General features: G+C 40.7%; 2 pseudogenes; both read left to right on the top strand.

Moving 5' to 3' along the window:
• Positions 1-1888: 1888 nt before the first annotated feature.
• Positions 1889-2595, top strand: LOC148148520 (NXPE family member 3 pseudogene; annotated as a pseudogene).
• Positions 2596-5815: 3220 nt separating this feature from the next.
• LOC122555516 (NXPE family member 3-like) lies at positions 5816-13400 on the top strand (annotated as a pseudogene).
• The last annotated feature ends 1174 nt before the right edge of the window (positions 13401-14574 follow it).

Raw genomic sequence — 14574 nt, 5'->3', positions numbered from 1 at the left:
CAAACAACAAAACAATATTTCAATATTTCTCCCAACGCCATCTGCTTCAGAGATGCAAATCCATCAAAATTATATTCATGTCTCAATTCTTCCAGTTCCCAATTAAATAGCTCTTCCATTTTCTTTTTGTGGAGCAATAATGAAAAGTTTACAATTCCTTTCTGAGTCTAACTGCATTAAACTTTCACAAGTGTGAAAGCCTAAACTTTTTCTTTTTTGAACAACATGAAGATTTTATTCCAAATTCTCCTGACTTGGAGATGGCATGGGCTAGAAAATCACTGCTGCTGCAGTGAACTTTTCCCTGAACTGAACTAAATGCAATTGTGCTGGAAAAGCACAGCAGGTCAGGCAGCATCTGAGGAGCAGGAGCATTGATACTCTGAGCAAAAACCCTTTGACTCTAATCTCCAACATCTGGAGTTTTCACTTTTGTCGAAATGTAATTGCATTCTACTCAAACTGAACCCTGGGTTCTCAGCTCTGCCTGTTATAAACCCAGAAATATGAACATCTTCTCCATTAACACTGCAAGGGCCTGCCAGGCATGAGGTTGATCTCAAGAATCTTATTGGAATTGTATCACAGGATGGTTACAGTGCAGAAGGAGACCATGTAACCCATCACGGCTGCACTGGCTCTTCAAATGACCATCATTACTCAGTGCCAATCTCTGATTTTTCCCCACACACTTGAACACTGTTTCTATCCAAATAATCGTCCAATGCTCACTTGAAAGTGTCAATTGTATCTGCTTCCACTACATTTCCAGATAGTGCATTCTATACCCTAACTGCTCGCTGTGTGAAAACGTTTTTTTTCTCAGATCACACTTGCTTCTTTTGCACATCCCTTCCAATATATACCCTCACATAATGAAGGACAATTAAGGGCAGGCAATAAATGCTGGCCCAGCCAGCGACACAGGACTCCTACAAATGACTCATAAAAATTTGTTCTTCTCCATCCTTCTCCATCTGATTGTCTACAGACTACATTCAGCAAAGCAATTGTACACTTTTTTTTCCTTTCCTTGAAGCAATTTGACTCTATCGTTGATCTGTGTGAGACATTCTCTTTCTCCCACACTGTACTGCACTCCTTAAACAATTCTGCTTCCCATCCTCTTTTCCTTCCTTTTCTACCTTTCCTTTTAAACCTATCATTGGGGTTGCTTCTGGTTTTTTCTTTTGTAAAATGTGAACAGTGAAGCGGATATGCATCAGTAACAAATAACTGATTTTATACCAACTGACTGGAGTTCACAAATCAACAGTCTGCCAGCCTGTCTTTTGTTTCTGACATGAGCAAGCTGGTAGTATTCACTGGTGGTAAAGTTCTTGGTGTTTATTGAACATGACAGACAGAATCTCTTACACATTGTTCAGAGTGGTCAACAACTGAGAGCTGGATTTATGAAGTTTTTTGATGTTATGACTAAAGATATGAGAACCAATCCTGCTGAGATACAGTTCAACAGACAGGTCTTGTACTGCATTTACAAATCACCTGACCTGAATCAGGTGAAGCCAAGGTCTGTTCCTCATCCTATGCCGCATATTATGCTCTTCCAGCAGGCATCATCGCACAGTGTGAGATTTGGAAACACAAGCTGATTGTGCACTTTCCCCTCACTATCTCAGCAGTGGTGAAATCAACTCTGCACAGACTGGGAATTAAACTGGGAACTTTCCTGGCCTGGTCACTTTCAGGAGAAAATCACTGCACTGTCTGGAAGACAGAAAGGGTTAGACTTTCTGATGACCTGTTTCCTTTCCTGAGCTGAGCTGCAGTATATAACTAAATTAATGCTCACTACCTCATTGAAGTATGTAACCCTTTAAATAAGATGCTGTAATTTTGAAGAATTCCCTATTATTCATGAAAAATGGTTTGCTTTTATCACAGTTATGACAAAACTGCAATTATTGGATCTTATCCCAAATGGAGGAGATATCCATTTCCAAAGTTTAATCAGACCATGAGGCAAAAAATGGTGACAAGGAATCTCCATTGGACAGACAAGCTGGTGCAAAATGGCTACCAGAATCACAGCTTCACCCCTGAAGAAAGGTCAGAGGGAATGTTCCTTATGAAAATGATCGAATGGCCTAAACCACTGAACTCTGTTGTGCCCTTTCAGAAAAGCAGTGACCCATCACACAGTTGCTTTGTAATTTTAAATTCTGCAAAGACTTTCTATGTGGGAGATCAGTTACAAGTGATGCTGCAGATGAGTGATTTTCAGGGTCACCCGAACTGATACGGAGATGACTATCTCTAAGCTCAGATCCACACCCCAGCTTTAAAAGCTGGTTCAGCAGGAACAGTTATAGACAATGAAAATTGAATTTACTATATCAATTTTAATTTATCTTGGGGAAAGATGAAGTCTCCGTTTTACTGGGTCATCCCAGTGAAGGGATCCAAGTACTTAAAAAATTGCGTGAGGAGCGGCCAGAGAGCGTGTTTTTTAAAAGCATCTTCAAATGCTAGAGTGCTCCAGAGACCACTGTCTGTAATCTTTATTTGCCTCCATCTAAACTACTCTGTAATTTTACTGATCCTTGGACTGGAGAGCCCTGGTTCTGGTAATCCAAGACGGAGGACAGGAAAAATTTCTGGCTGTAACAGCTGCTCCTTTTTTTGAGGTATTTTAGGTGCTGGAGGTGATTTCCACAACAGCAGCTTTAAAGAGAGAGAGAGAGAGAAACCTGCACAGTTACTGCCTTTGCTGTTTGAATTCATTTGTTGCTGGATATCGGATAGCATCTGGGGAAATTATCTAACAGTGAAATTCACATCTGATCTTGGAGGAACTGTTGGGCGAAGTTCACAGCACAAAATCAGATAAGTTGCTCATTGTTTTAAGTGTGGCCTACATAGAATCTGCAGTAGTGAGTAGAGTAGGTTCTTTCTTGATTATATGTTTTTGGAGATATGTCTCTTGATTAAACTCAAAATGTAAGCCATAACTTAACTTAATTTAACTTGGGGCAGTGTTTGCAGAGGAATAAGGCGGTGTTATTTTCTGGGTCTGTAGATTGTGAAGGGACAAAAATGGCCTTTAATGGATGATATGTACTTCTTGTCAGATGTGGGAGTTTAAAAAGAGTTTAAGGGTTACTGTGGATTATATCTGCCATAAATGCTGCTGGCTGAGAAGCTTATCAGGTCGAATGGATTGGTTGGAGACACAGTTAGAAGAGATGAGGAATTTGCAACAGCAACAGTATGTGATGGATGGCAGTTATAGGAATGGGGGGGAAGTCTCAGGTACAGTCAAATAGATGGGTTAACGCCAGGAAAGGTAAAAGAGGTAGGCAGCTGGTGCAGAAGTTTTTTTGTGGATATACCCATTTCAAACAGGGATGCTGTTTTGGAAAATGTAGGGGGTGATGGATTCTCAGGGGAACATCGCACGAACAGCCAAATTTCTGGTATTGAGACTGGCTCTAATGCAACGAGGGGTACATCGGCTTCCAAGAGATCAATTGTGTTAGGGGATTCTGTAGTCAGAGGTACAGACAAACATTTCTGTGGCCAGCAGTGAAAAAGCAGAATGGTGTGTTGCTTCCCTGGTGCCAGGATCAAGGATGTCTCAGAGAAGGTGCAGAATGTTCTCACGGGGGAGAGGGACTAGCAAGAGGTCATTGTCCACATTGGAACCAACAACATAGGAAGGGAAAAGGTTGAGATTCGGAAGGGAGAGTACAGAGAGCTAGGCAGAAATTTAAAAAGGAGGTCCTTGAGAGTAGTAATATCTGGATTACTCCAGTGCTATGAGCTAGTGAGGGCAGGAATAGGGGAATAGAGCAGATGAATGCATGGCTGAGGAGCTGGTGTATGGGAGAAGGATTCACATTTTTGGATCATTGGAAGCTCTTTTGGAGTAGAAGTGACCGGTACAAGAAGGACGGATTGCACCTAAATTGGAAGGGGACTAATATACTGGCAGGAGAATTTGCTAGAGCTGCTCGGGAGGATTTAAACTAGTAAGGTGGGGTGGGGGGGGGGGGGGGGGGGGGTGGGACCCAGGGTGATAGTGAGGAAAGAGATCAATCTGAGACTGGTACAGTTGAGAACAGAAGCGAGTCAAACAGTCAGGGCAGGCAGGGGCAAGGTAGGACTCATAAATTAAACCACATTTATTTCAATGCAAGGGGCATACCAGGGAAGGCAGATGATTAGATTAGATTACTTACAGTGTGGAAACAGACCCTTCGGCCCAACAAGTCCACACCGACCCTCCGAAGAGCAACCCACCCAGATCCATTCCCCTACATTCACCCCTCCACCTAACACTACAGGCAATTTAGCATGGCCAATTCACCTAACCTGCACATCTTTGGACTGTGGGAGGAAACCGGAGCATTCAGAGGAAACCCACGCAGACATGGGGAGAATTTTCAAAATCCACAGACAGTTACCTGAGCTGGGAATTCAACCCGGGTCTCTGGCGCTGTGAGGCAGCAGTGCTAACCACTGTGCCACTATGCTGCCCAACTCAGGGTGTGGTTAGGAACATGGGACTGGGATATCATAGCAATTACAGAAACATGGCTCAGGGATGTTTCTGGCAGCTTAATGTTCCAGGATACAAATACTACAGGAAGGATAGAAAGGGAGGCAAAAGAGGAGGGGGGGGGGGGGGAGGTTTGGCATTTTTGATAAGGGATAGCTGTGCTGAGGGAGGATATTCCCGGAAATACATCTAGGGAAGTGATTTGGATGGAACTGAGAAATAAGAAAGGGATGATAACCTTACTGAGATTGTATTATAGACCCCCTAATTGTCTGAGGGAAACTGAGAAACAAACTTGTAAGGAGATCTCAGCTATCTGTAAGAAAAATAGGGTGGTTACGGTAGGGAATTTTAACTTTTCCACCATCGACTGGGACTGCCATTGTGTTAAAGGTTTAGATTGGGAGGAATTTGTTAAGGATGTACAAGTTAATTTTCTGATTCAGTATGTGGATGAACCTCCTCGAGAACGTGCAAACCTTAACTTGCTCTGTTAAATTTATAATGCACCAATTGCAAAGTTTCAATTCTCTCCAAATAATAATTGTTCTTGCTATATTAAACAGTGAAGATGATTTGTCGATTATAATAAGAAATTGGAATGCTTTGGGTTCTTTAGAGATACTGACTAATGCAGTTTATTATCCATTGGCAAGTTCCAATTATCATGGAAAGAAAGAACAAAGGAAATTCACTGTACACCATACTTGATTCTGTTCCCTTCAGATAAACCAGTCCTTGCAAACAGAGTCATTTGATAATGATCAGATAGATGGAAAGTGTCATGTAGTTGAGAGTTTGGTGGGAGTAAAGACACCTGAGGTATATTGTGTGGCATTTGAAAGGAAATACCAATGACATTGTAGATTTTGAATAGATTTTGAAATGTTAATAGTTGCTGTAGAGTTATGATACACTGAAGTACTGGATGTTTTCGAATATGTCTAGCTTATACTCATGGTCCTCATTACCTGCAGGTTCACTACTGACAGAACCATGTGAGGAAGGTTCCAGACCTGATCATTTTTTATTCCCTTGACAGATGCTGATGGATCATGCTATACTTCTAGGTCGTTTGTGATAGGTAATGAACTCCCATTACAGCAGTATCTGGCATTTTGTCATTCTCAGTAGGACGGTGCCCCAATTCCCTATGGCTAATGATGTTTAGGTGTATTGTTGGGTGAAATAAGAATAACATTCAGAACAAAAATCAATATACCATGAATAATCTTGCATAGAGTAGTGACTGAGCAAAAAGGCCTTGCAGATCTGTAATGAAAAAGCAACATGAACAACCTACACAATGCTCACGAGTTAACTTCAGCTGAAAACCAGGTATTTCACGCTGCAGTTGTGAATTGAAACCAAGCAGGTAAAAGCAGCAAGAAGAGCTATATCCTGAAGATTAGTGCCTTTTATGTTACTGATTGTGTGCTTGGAGGTGCAGGAATATTTTTCAGTTGCCCAATAAATTAACTTACTTTTTCACCCAGGATCATTTAACCCAATCATTTCTATGTCCAAGTTATGGCTCCCCTGGCTGATCTCACTCCTGGCCCCTTCTCTGTGAGCTCTACATTTCTCCCTAATTACTTGTTATCTTTCTCTACCCTTACCCTGTGATCCATCATTTGCAATATCTCCTGCCCCACCCGCTGTCTGATTTTTTTGCTAAAGTTTTGTACTATTGGCTTTCCCACAAAGCAGGACAGTTTCCTGCTAAACTGGTTGGCTGTTGAGCAATAAATCTTCCTGCTATTAATGTCGAGAGAAACCTGCTTTGACGTGTATCATCCAAAACTCCTCTCTCCCCTCTGGTGTCTAATGATAACTAACTGTAAAATCTATGACTCGATAAAATAATCTCAAGTTAAAGGTTTATATATTTAACTCTCTTGAGGTGTAAGCTTTTATCTTAAATAATAAATTTGGGTTGCCTTCTGTATATGCCGGTCTTTATGGTGATACACTGGTTTAATGTGGTACATCTTTGCATTATCAGTGCAAAAAACATAAAAAGGGCTATATTACCATTCCCACAGGTTATATAATGGTGGAGCCTTCACCTCATGCAGGTAAAATATGTGTAAATGCATGATTGTTAAATTTAAGATTTGTCATAATTGAAACTTTGAAAATGTATTGATCGATGAATGAGTAGGATATTGTGATTTCTGTCTTTATTTTCTTTTTATTTGCAACTCCACCTCTTGGAGAATGTGTCCAGGGACAGCCCATGGTGTCACCATCTGGTTTTTATTATCAGGACCAGTGGATGTCAACAACCTGCAATATTCACTGCTTTGACACTCCTGCAAAAATTACAGACTGTCTTCATGGAAAAAATGTTTCTGTTTGGAGATTCCACTGTTCATCAGTGGTTTGAATATTTGACTGAATTCGTTCCAGGTTGGGTTTCTTAAGCTCAGCCTGCTTGTCTTTTGTTGTCTGTTTAATCTAGTTAATCACTTGTATTTTATCTATCTATCTTACATGTAGAATGCTTCATGAATTAACTGTACATGACATTTATAATTGGCTAAAGCACACACCTGAATAAGGGAAAGCAATTGGAAAATGACTGAGAAATACCTCAGGATTTAGGAAAAATATCTAAAGTAACTCAGCATCCAATAAAGTGCAGGTGAAGCAATCAAAAAGATCAAAATCCTCTTGAGAAATTGTTTTGGTCTGCTCTTATACCCTTCTGATCCACTCAGTATGAAATGTGTAAAAATATGTATTGCAAAACCACTTTATTTCAACTTAACAATAACACCTTTTATCTTTGAGGATTTTATTAACAATTTTATTTGAGGTCAGAAGTCACACGACACCAGGTTATAGTCCAACAGGTTTATTTGAAATCACAAACTTTTGGAGCGCTGTTGCTTTGTCAGATGGAGTGTACTCTATGCTACATTCTCCCCACACCCACCCTCCTCTCATTTATCTCTCCACCCTGCAGGCACTCTGCCTCTATTCCTGATGAAGGACTTTTGCCTGAAACGTCGATTTTCCTGCTCCTCGGATGCTGCCTGAACTGCTGTGCTTTTCCAGCACCACTCTAATCTAGAATCTGGTTTCCAGCATCTTCAGTCCTTGTTTTTACCTAAATGGAGTGAAAAGAAGTGCACAGGCATAGAATTTACAGGCAGAGAGATCAAAGGGTCGTACAATGGTGTGAGTTTGTACAATCCTATGATCTCTCTGCCGACAAATTCTGTGTCAGTGTGCTTCTCTTCACTCTACCTAATGAAGGAACAGTGATCTGAAAGCTTATGATTTCAAATAAACCTAGTGTCATGTGACTTCTGCTCTTGTCCACCTCAGTCCAAACCGGTGAAGAGAGAAACAGAATTAGAACTTAGGATCTCTACATTTGGAAACAGGGTCTTCGGCCCAACAAGTCCACACCAACCCTCGGAAGAGTAACCCACTCAAACCCATTCCGTTACCCTATTATCCTATATTTACCCCTAACTAATGCACACAACCTACACATCCCCAAACACTATGGACAATTTAGCAGGGCCAATTCACTAATCTGCACATCTTTGGAATGTGGGAGGAAACCAGAGCAACCTCAAGCAGACGTGGGGAGAATCTGCAAACTCCACACAGACAGTCACCTGAAGTGGAAACGAATCCATGTCCCTGGTGCTGTGAGGCAGCAATGCTAACCACTAAGCCACCGTGCTACCCCAAAGTTAAAGCTTTTTGAGTATAGAACTTATTGATGTCACACTCTGGTGAGCTAGTGCGTGAGGTAACTTTTCCTCAGTGATTTGACTGCAGCCTATTGGCCCTCATTAATCCACCACATGCTTTTCCTGATTCTATACGGGCCTCTAGTATGCCACTGTTTACATTAGTTATAGCAAGTTTTGGTTCAAATAATGATGCTTCTTCATTAGCAGTGCACTGTTAACTTTTATTCCTCCAAAGATTTCTGTCATTGAGCAGACAGTTTCTATAGGTGGAGAGAAAAATGATTGGACATAAATGTAAGTCCCATAGAGGAGAATTTATAATGGAGGGTGAAATAAATGCTTTGTTCACAAAAGTAACATCAGAAATGTTGGAGAAAGTAGGGTTTAGTGTGAGGGAGAAATCAAACCTATATTTGATTTATAGGTAAATATTGATTTACCTATAATCAATATTTATAGGTAAATTATTTTGGAGTAATTGAAGGCAGTTAAATCTCCAAGGCCTGACATCCCAAAGTACTTAAGGAAATGGTCCTAGCAATAATGATTGCACTGGTGGGCATTGTCCTGATTCTATGGACTCTGGATCAGTTCCTACAGATTAGAGGATTGCTGAAGTAACCACCCTATTTAAGAAAGGAGACAGAGAGAAATGTGGGTATTGTAGACCAATCAGCTTAATATCAACAGTGCAGAAAATGCTAAAGTCCATTATAAAAGATTTAATTGCTGAGCACTTGGAAAACAGTGGCGTGATCAGCCAGTGTCAGCATGGATTTATGAAAGGGAGGAATTCTTGACCAATCTTTCAGAATTCTACAAGGATAAAACCTATAGAGTTCATGGAGTAGCGGCAGTGGATGTAGTTTATTTGGACTTTCAGAGGTTTTTGACAGAGATTAGCATGTAAAATGAGAACACATCAGATTAGGGGTAGTGTATTGAGATAGATAGATAGAAACAGGTTGGCAGACAGGAAACAAAGAGTAGGAATAAATGGGACTTTTTCTGAATGGCAGACAATGGAGTAACTCAGTGCTGGGTTCCAGCTGTTCACAGATGAGGGAACTAAATACAATATCACCAAGGTGGCAATGACACAAAGCTGATTAGGAAGGTGAGTTGTGAGGAGGATGAGAGAAGCTTCACTTTGATTTGGACAAGCTGAAGGAATTGGCAAATGGGATAAATGTGAAGTTATCCACTTTGGGAGCAAAACTATGAAGGTGCGTTGTTATCTGAATGGCTATATGTTGAGAGAGGGCAATGTGCAATGGGCATTGTTGGAGCATAGGAATTGGGTGTCCTCATGTACCAGTTGCTGAGGGTAAGTATGCAGGTGCAGTAGGCAGTAAAATTGCAAATTGATATTTTGACCTTCATAGTGCAATGATTTGCAGGTATATCCTGCTGCAATTATACAGTACATTGGTGAGACCACACCTGGAGTATGGTATGCAGTTTTAGTCTCCTTAGCTGAGGAAGAATGTTCTTGCGATAGAGGAGTGCAGTGAAGTCTTCCCAGACTACTTCCTGGGATGGCAGGGCTGACATATGAGGAGATTGAATCGTTTAGGATTATATTCACTGGAATTCAGAACAATCAGGTGGATCTCATTGAAACCTTTACCATTCTAACTGGACTATACAGGACAGGTGCAGGAAGGATGTCATTGTTGATGGTCTACCCAAACCACAGTCCATGGATGTGGGTAGACCATTTAGGATAAAGATTAAATCTTTCTTCACCTGAGGAATGATGAGCCTGTGGAATTCCCTACCACAGGAAGCAATTGAGGTGAAAATGTCATGTGATTTCAAGAAGGAGTTTGATGTAGCACTTGGGGCCAAAGGGATCAAAGAACATGGGGAGAAGTGGGAAAAGGTTCCTGAGATGGATGATCAGCCACTGTCAGAATGAATGGTGGAGCTGAGTGGCCTACTCCTGGTCTATTCTCTAAGTTTCTGTTCTTTAATATCTGAAAGCCGACAATTGGAGCCAGAGGAATTGGGGTGAGATTAGTTGGAAAGCAAGATCTCCATAATCCTACTATCTGCATCTTGCACTTCATGCCAAGTAGCAGTGCAAGGGTTATTGGGAAGTAAGAATGGGCACATCCCCCAATGGGGAAGTAAGAATGGGCACAGTGCCATCCTGACATCTCCAGTGTTCTCTGTCATTAGGTATGCTGCTTCTGTTCTGTTATGTTCTCTTCTGATATATATATGACCTTATGCCATGGCATCAAGTATAAATGAACAATGATTATGTGGCATTATGTGAAGGATAATGCATTTGGGATTGAAGAGTAACTGGAGGTGTGGAGACTCTAACAAGTGTCTATGCAAGACTAGCATCTTTGGCATCTGAGATCATATATCTGATGTTCATCCTGCATCCTAACTGTTAAGGATTCCTGATGACTGTGTGGTGTATTGAACAGATACAGCATTATGGTCAATCCAGTTATTCAATTAAAAATGTTTCTGACCATTTCAAAAGATCTGTTTCATTCATGGTTACACATCTAATGATTCTACAGCTCAGTCGCCCCAAGTTTGCCCCCTCACTGCTTCTCCGAAATGTTCCTAGGTTCCAGACCCAGCTTCAACCTCCCTTTCTTCCAATGGCAGACCCAGAGCTTCTGTAAATCTTTGCAGTGGGTCCCTGTGTCTGAAACAATTGTAGTGATTGTTCTGATTCATCTAGATAGTGTCAGAACAAACGTCTGGCCCTGGGTGAAAACCTCAACCATGAATCCTCAGTCTCATTCTGTGCAATGTCTCTCCTCCCAGCTCAAGCTTCTAATTTCCCTCACTGATATGAGTTGCTGTAGCTCTTGGAATATACTTCCTTTCGTCATCCAGCATTGTCCTCTCCCTGATTGGACCAGGCGTCAATATCCGATCCGTGCAATGTTGTCAGCCATTTTGATGTTCTGCCTTAGGTTTTAAAAGTGATACAAAATGTGTATCAATGGATAATGCAATATTTATGAAAGAAATAACAAATGAAAGGAAAGAAAAGCAGGAAAATTATTGTTTATAAGATAAAATAAAATAGTAATGACAAACAAATGTTGGAAGTGGAATACAGAACAGAACAGTACGAGCTCTGAGGCAAATAGTTAGACAGGGACCAAAGGAATTTAGGTGTGGAGAAGAAATTGAGTAATAGTTGCAGGAAACGCGACAGTCTTTGTTAACTGTGATCACCTGATAGAAAATGTTTCAGATGACATCAGTAACATTGAATTTCTTAGTCGAGAGTGTGGTGCTGAAAAAGCACAGCCAGTCAGGCAGCATCCAAGAAGCAGGAGAATCAACATTTTGGCCATAAGCCCTTCATCAGGGATACAGCAATTGAATTTCATAGTCCACTGTGCCTAACTAATACCAAGTAAGGTAATTGTAGTCCTACAGGACCATAGGACTGCTCTCTCATTACAGAGAGACACCTGGTGACCCTCAGGTTAAACCACCACCATGCCTCAGGCAAACGGAGAGATTGAGAAGGAGAGCCCTCATGGTCACCTCAGCCAGTGCAGGAATTGTTCTGAGGAAGAGTCACTTAACCCAAAATGTTAACCCTGATTTCTCTCTTCAGATGCTGCCAGACCTGCTGAGCTTATCCATCAATTTCTGCTTTTCTCAGGGATAGAATCCATGTTGCTAGCATCACTCTGTAGTACAAAGCAGCTGCCCAACCAACTGAGCTAGCTAGCATTGACAGCACATTGCGAATAGGGCAGCAGTTCGGGCTGGTCTAGAATTGTGCATCAGTTTAAGATGAAGAAACATAGCCATAGAGATGTACAGCATGGAAACAGCCCCTTCAATCAAACTTATCCTTGCTGATCAGATATTCTACATTAATCTAGTCCGATTTGCCAGCATTTGGCCTATCTCCCTCCAAATCCTTCCTGTTCATAGACCTATCCAAATGCCTTTTAAATTTTGTAATGGTTCAAGTCTCCACTACCCACTCTGGCAGCTTATTCCGCACACACATACCACCCTCTGTGTGAAAAATGTAGATCCCATTTAAATCTTTCCCCTCTCACCTTCAACCTATGCCCTCTACTTTTGGACTCTCTTGCACTGGGGAAAAGACATTCACTATTCACCCTATCCATGCCTCTTATGATTTTATAAACTTCTATAAGATCACCTCTCAGCCTCTGATGATCCAGGAAAAATAGCACCAGCCTATTCAGAGTCTCCTATAGCTCAGACTCTCCAAACCTGGCAACATCTTTGAAAATCTATCACAACATCTTTTCTATAACACGAAAGCCAGCGTTGAACGTGGTATTCCAGATGTGGCCTCACCAATGTCCTGTACATAAAAGAAGAATAAGTGATTAACAAACTAGATTGAAGTAAACTAATGGGATATTGGTGTATGATTGTTTGTCAGCTGGTCTGTGTTTGTTGTAAGATGTCACATTACGATTATGACTCTCACTCATGACATGAGCATGTTTGAAAATCTGTGGCTACATTTAGGTGTTCTGTTTGAAACAATATACCCTTCCTATTTCAAACCTATTAACGTCGACAATATTGTGGCATCGCATTTGAAATAATCATATTCTGTTTTAGGTCTCAAAATATTTGATCTTCACAATCCAAAAGACATAGGCCCTCATCTTGCTGTGGATTTGGAACACACTATCCTGGTAGAATATCATCCCCATGGCCCACCAATCCGATTCAACACTGTTTCGAGCCAGGACCTACACTACATTGCAAATGAACTGGATGAAATTAAAGGAGGAAATGGCACGGTCATAGCTATCACCTTATGGTCTCATTTCAGCACTTTTCCAGTGGAAGTTTACATCAGAAGACTACAGAATATCCACAGGTCAATTTTGCAGTTACGAGAGAGGAGTCCAGATACAGTGGTTGTATTGAAGACTGCCAATGTGCAGGCCCTTCCAGGAGATGTCAGTCTGTATAACAGTGACTGGTACTCCTACCAGCTTGATATCCTGATGAGAAAGATGTTCACAGGCATCAATGTGGCATTTGTAGATGCCTGGGAGATGACGATAGCACATTACTTGCCACATAATTTACACCCTGAGCGAATCATTGTAATAAATGAAATAGATGTACTTCTTTCATATGTGTGTTCTTCTGGAAATAAATAAAGAAATAAACTATGTATTAAATTCATTCTAAACAGGTTTTTGTTACCGTGGGATTCAAAATCTGTGAAATCAGAAAACTTAGATTTATATACTTGCCTTAAATTAATATGCATTTTCTAACATGGATGAGAACCCATTTTTAAACAAATGATAATTTTAAAATTATTCATGTGTGGGTGTATTCATTATGGTTGGAGCCAAATAGTATTTTACTTTTGCGTTCAAAACGTCCATTTTAACTGAAAGAATGTAACTCAAACAAACTGCTGTGTAACAGAGAATTTTTCCAAAGCAACATAGAGTACTGTATTATGGGATAGGGATTGTAGCAAACACCGTCTTCCTTTTTATCAGTGGGAATTTTCCTCAGGTAAATGAAGAACATGCCAGTCACAGTGTGAGAGGAAGGAATCCATTGAAAAATGTGCAGTCCACAACAATAGGTAAGGCACCACAAAGTGGGGAACAATAAAGAGTAGACATACAGTTGGGAGATAAAAACATAGACAATAGGAGCAGGCCTCTGAGCCTGTTTTGCCATTCAATATGATCATGTTTGATCAACCAACCCAGTACCTTATACTTAGGCTTTCCACATAACCTTTGAATCCTTTAGCCCTGAGAACTACACTAACTCTGTTTTGGATTCAACCACTTTCTGTTGCTGAGAATTCCAAGAGTTTATCAGTCCAGGTGGGGAAAAAAAATCTTCTTGTTTCAGTCTTTAGAATATGACTGTTGGTTTTGGAGTCCCATGCATTGGGAGCATCATTTCTAAGTTTGTCCTGTTTGGATTTTATAGATTTCTTGAAGATCCATTCCCCCCTACAATTCTTCTAAAATCTGGTGAATATCAGGTGAACTCCTCAAGTTTCTCTCCATACATTAGTCAAGAGTCCTGCATGGTGTATTGTTTCCCTGATGTCAGGGTAAACTGGATTAGGTAGAGTTAGATTAATCAAATTAGCAAAGGTAGCCTCGAGGGAGAGCTCATTAAATGTATTAGAGATTGGTTCCACAACATCTTCCTCCAAATGACAACCAGGGAGCAGACTATTCTGAGTTTGGTATTGTGTAATGAGGTGGGATTAATGACTGATCTCATAGTAAAGGATCCTCTTGGGAAGAGGCATCATAACATGATAGAATTTCAAATTCAGTTGGAGAATAAGAA

Source organism: Chiloscyllium plagiosum, unplaced genomic scaffold (assembly GCF_037043375.1).
Source record: "Chiloscyllium plagiosum isolate Xiang-an unplaced genomic scaffold, Cpla_swu_hap1 HiC_scaffold_12, whole genome shotgun sequence".
NCBI lineage: Eukaryota > Metazoa > Chordata > Chondrichthyes > Orectolobiformes > Hemiscylliidae > Chiloscyllium > Chiloscyllium plagiosum.
The sequence above is the reverse complement of the archived record's forward strand: the minus strand, read 5'-3'. Positions and strand labels throughout refer to the sequence as shown.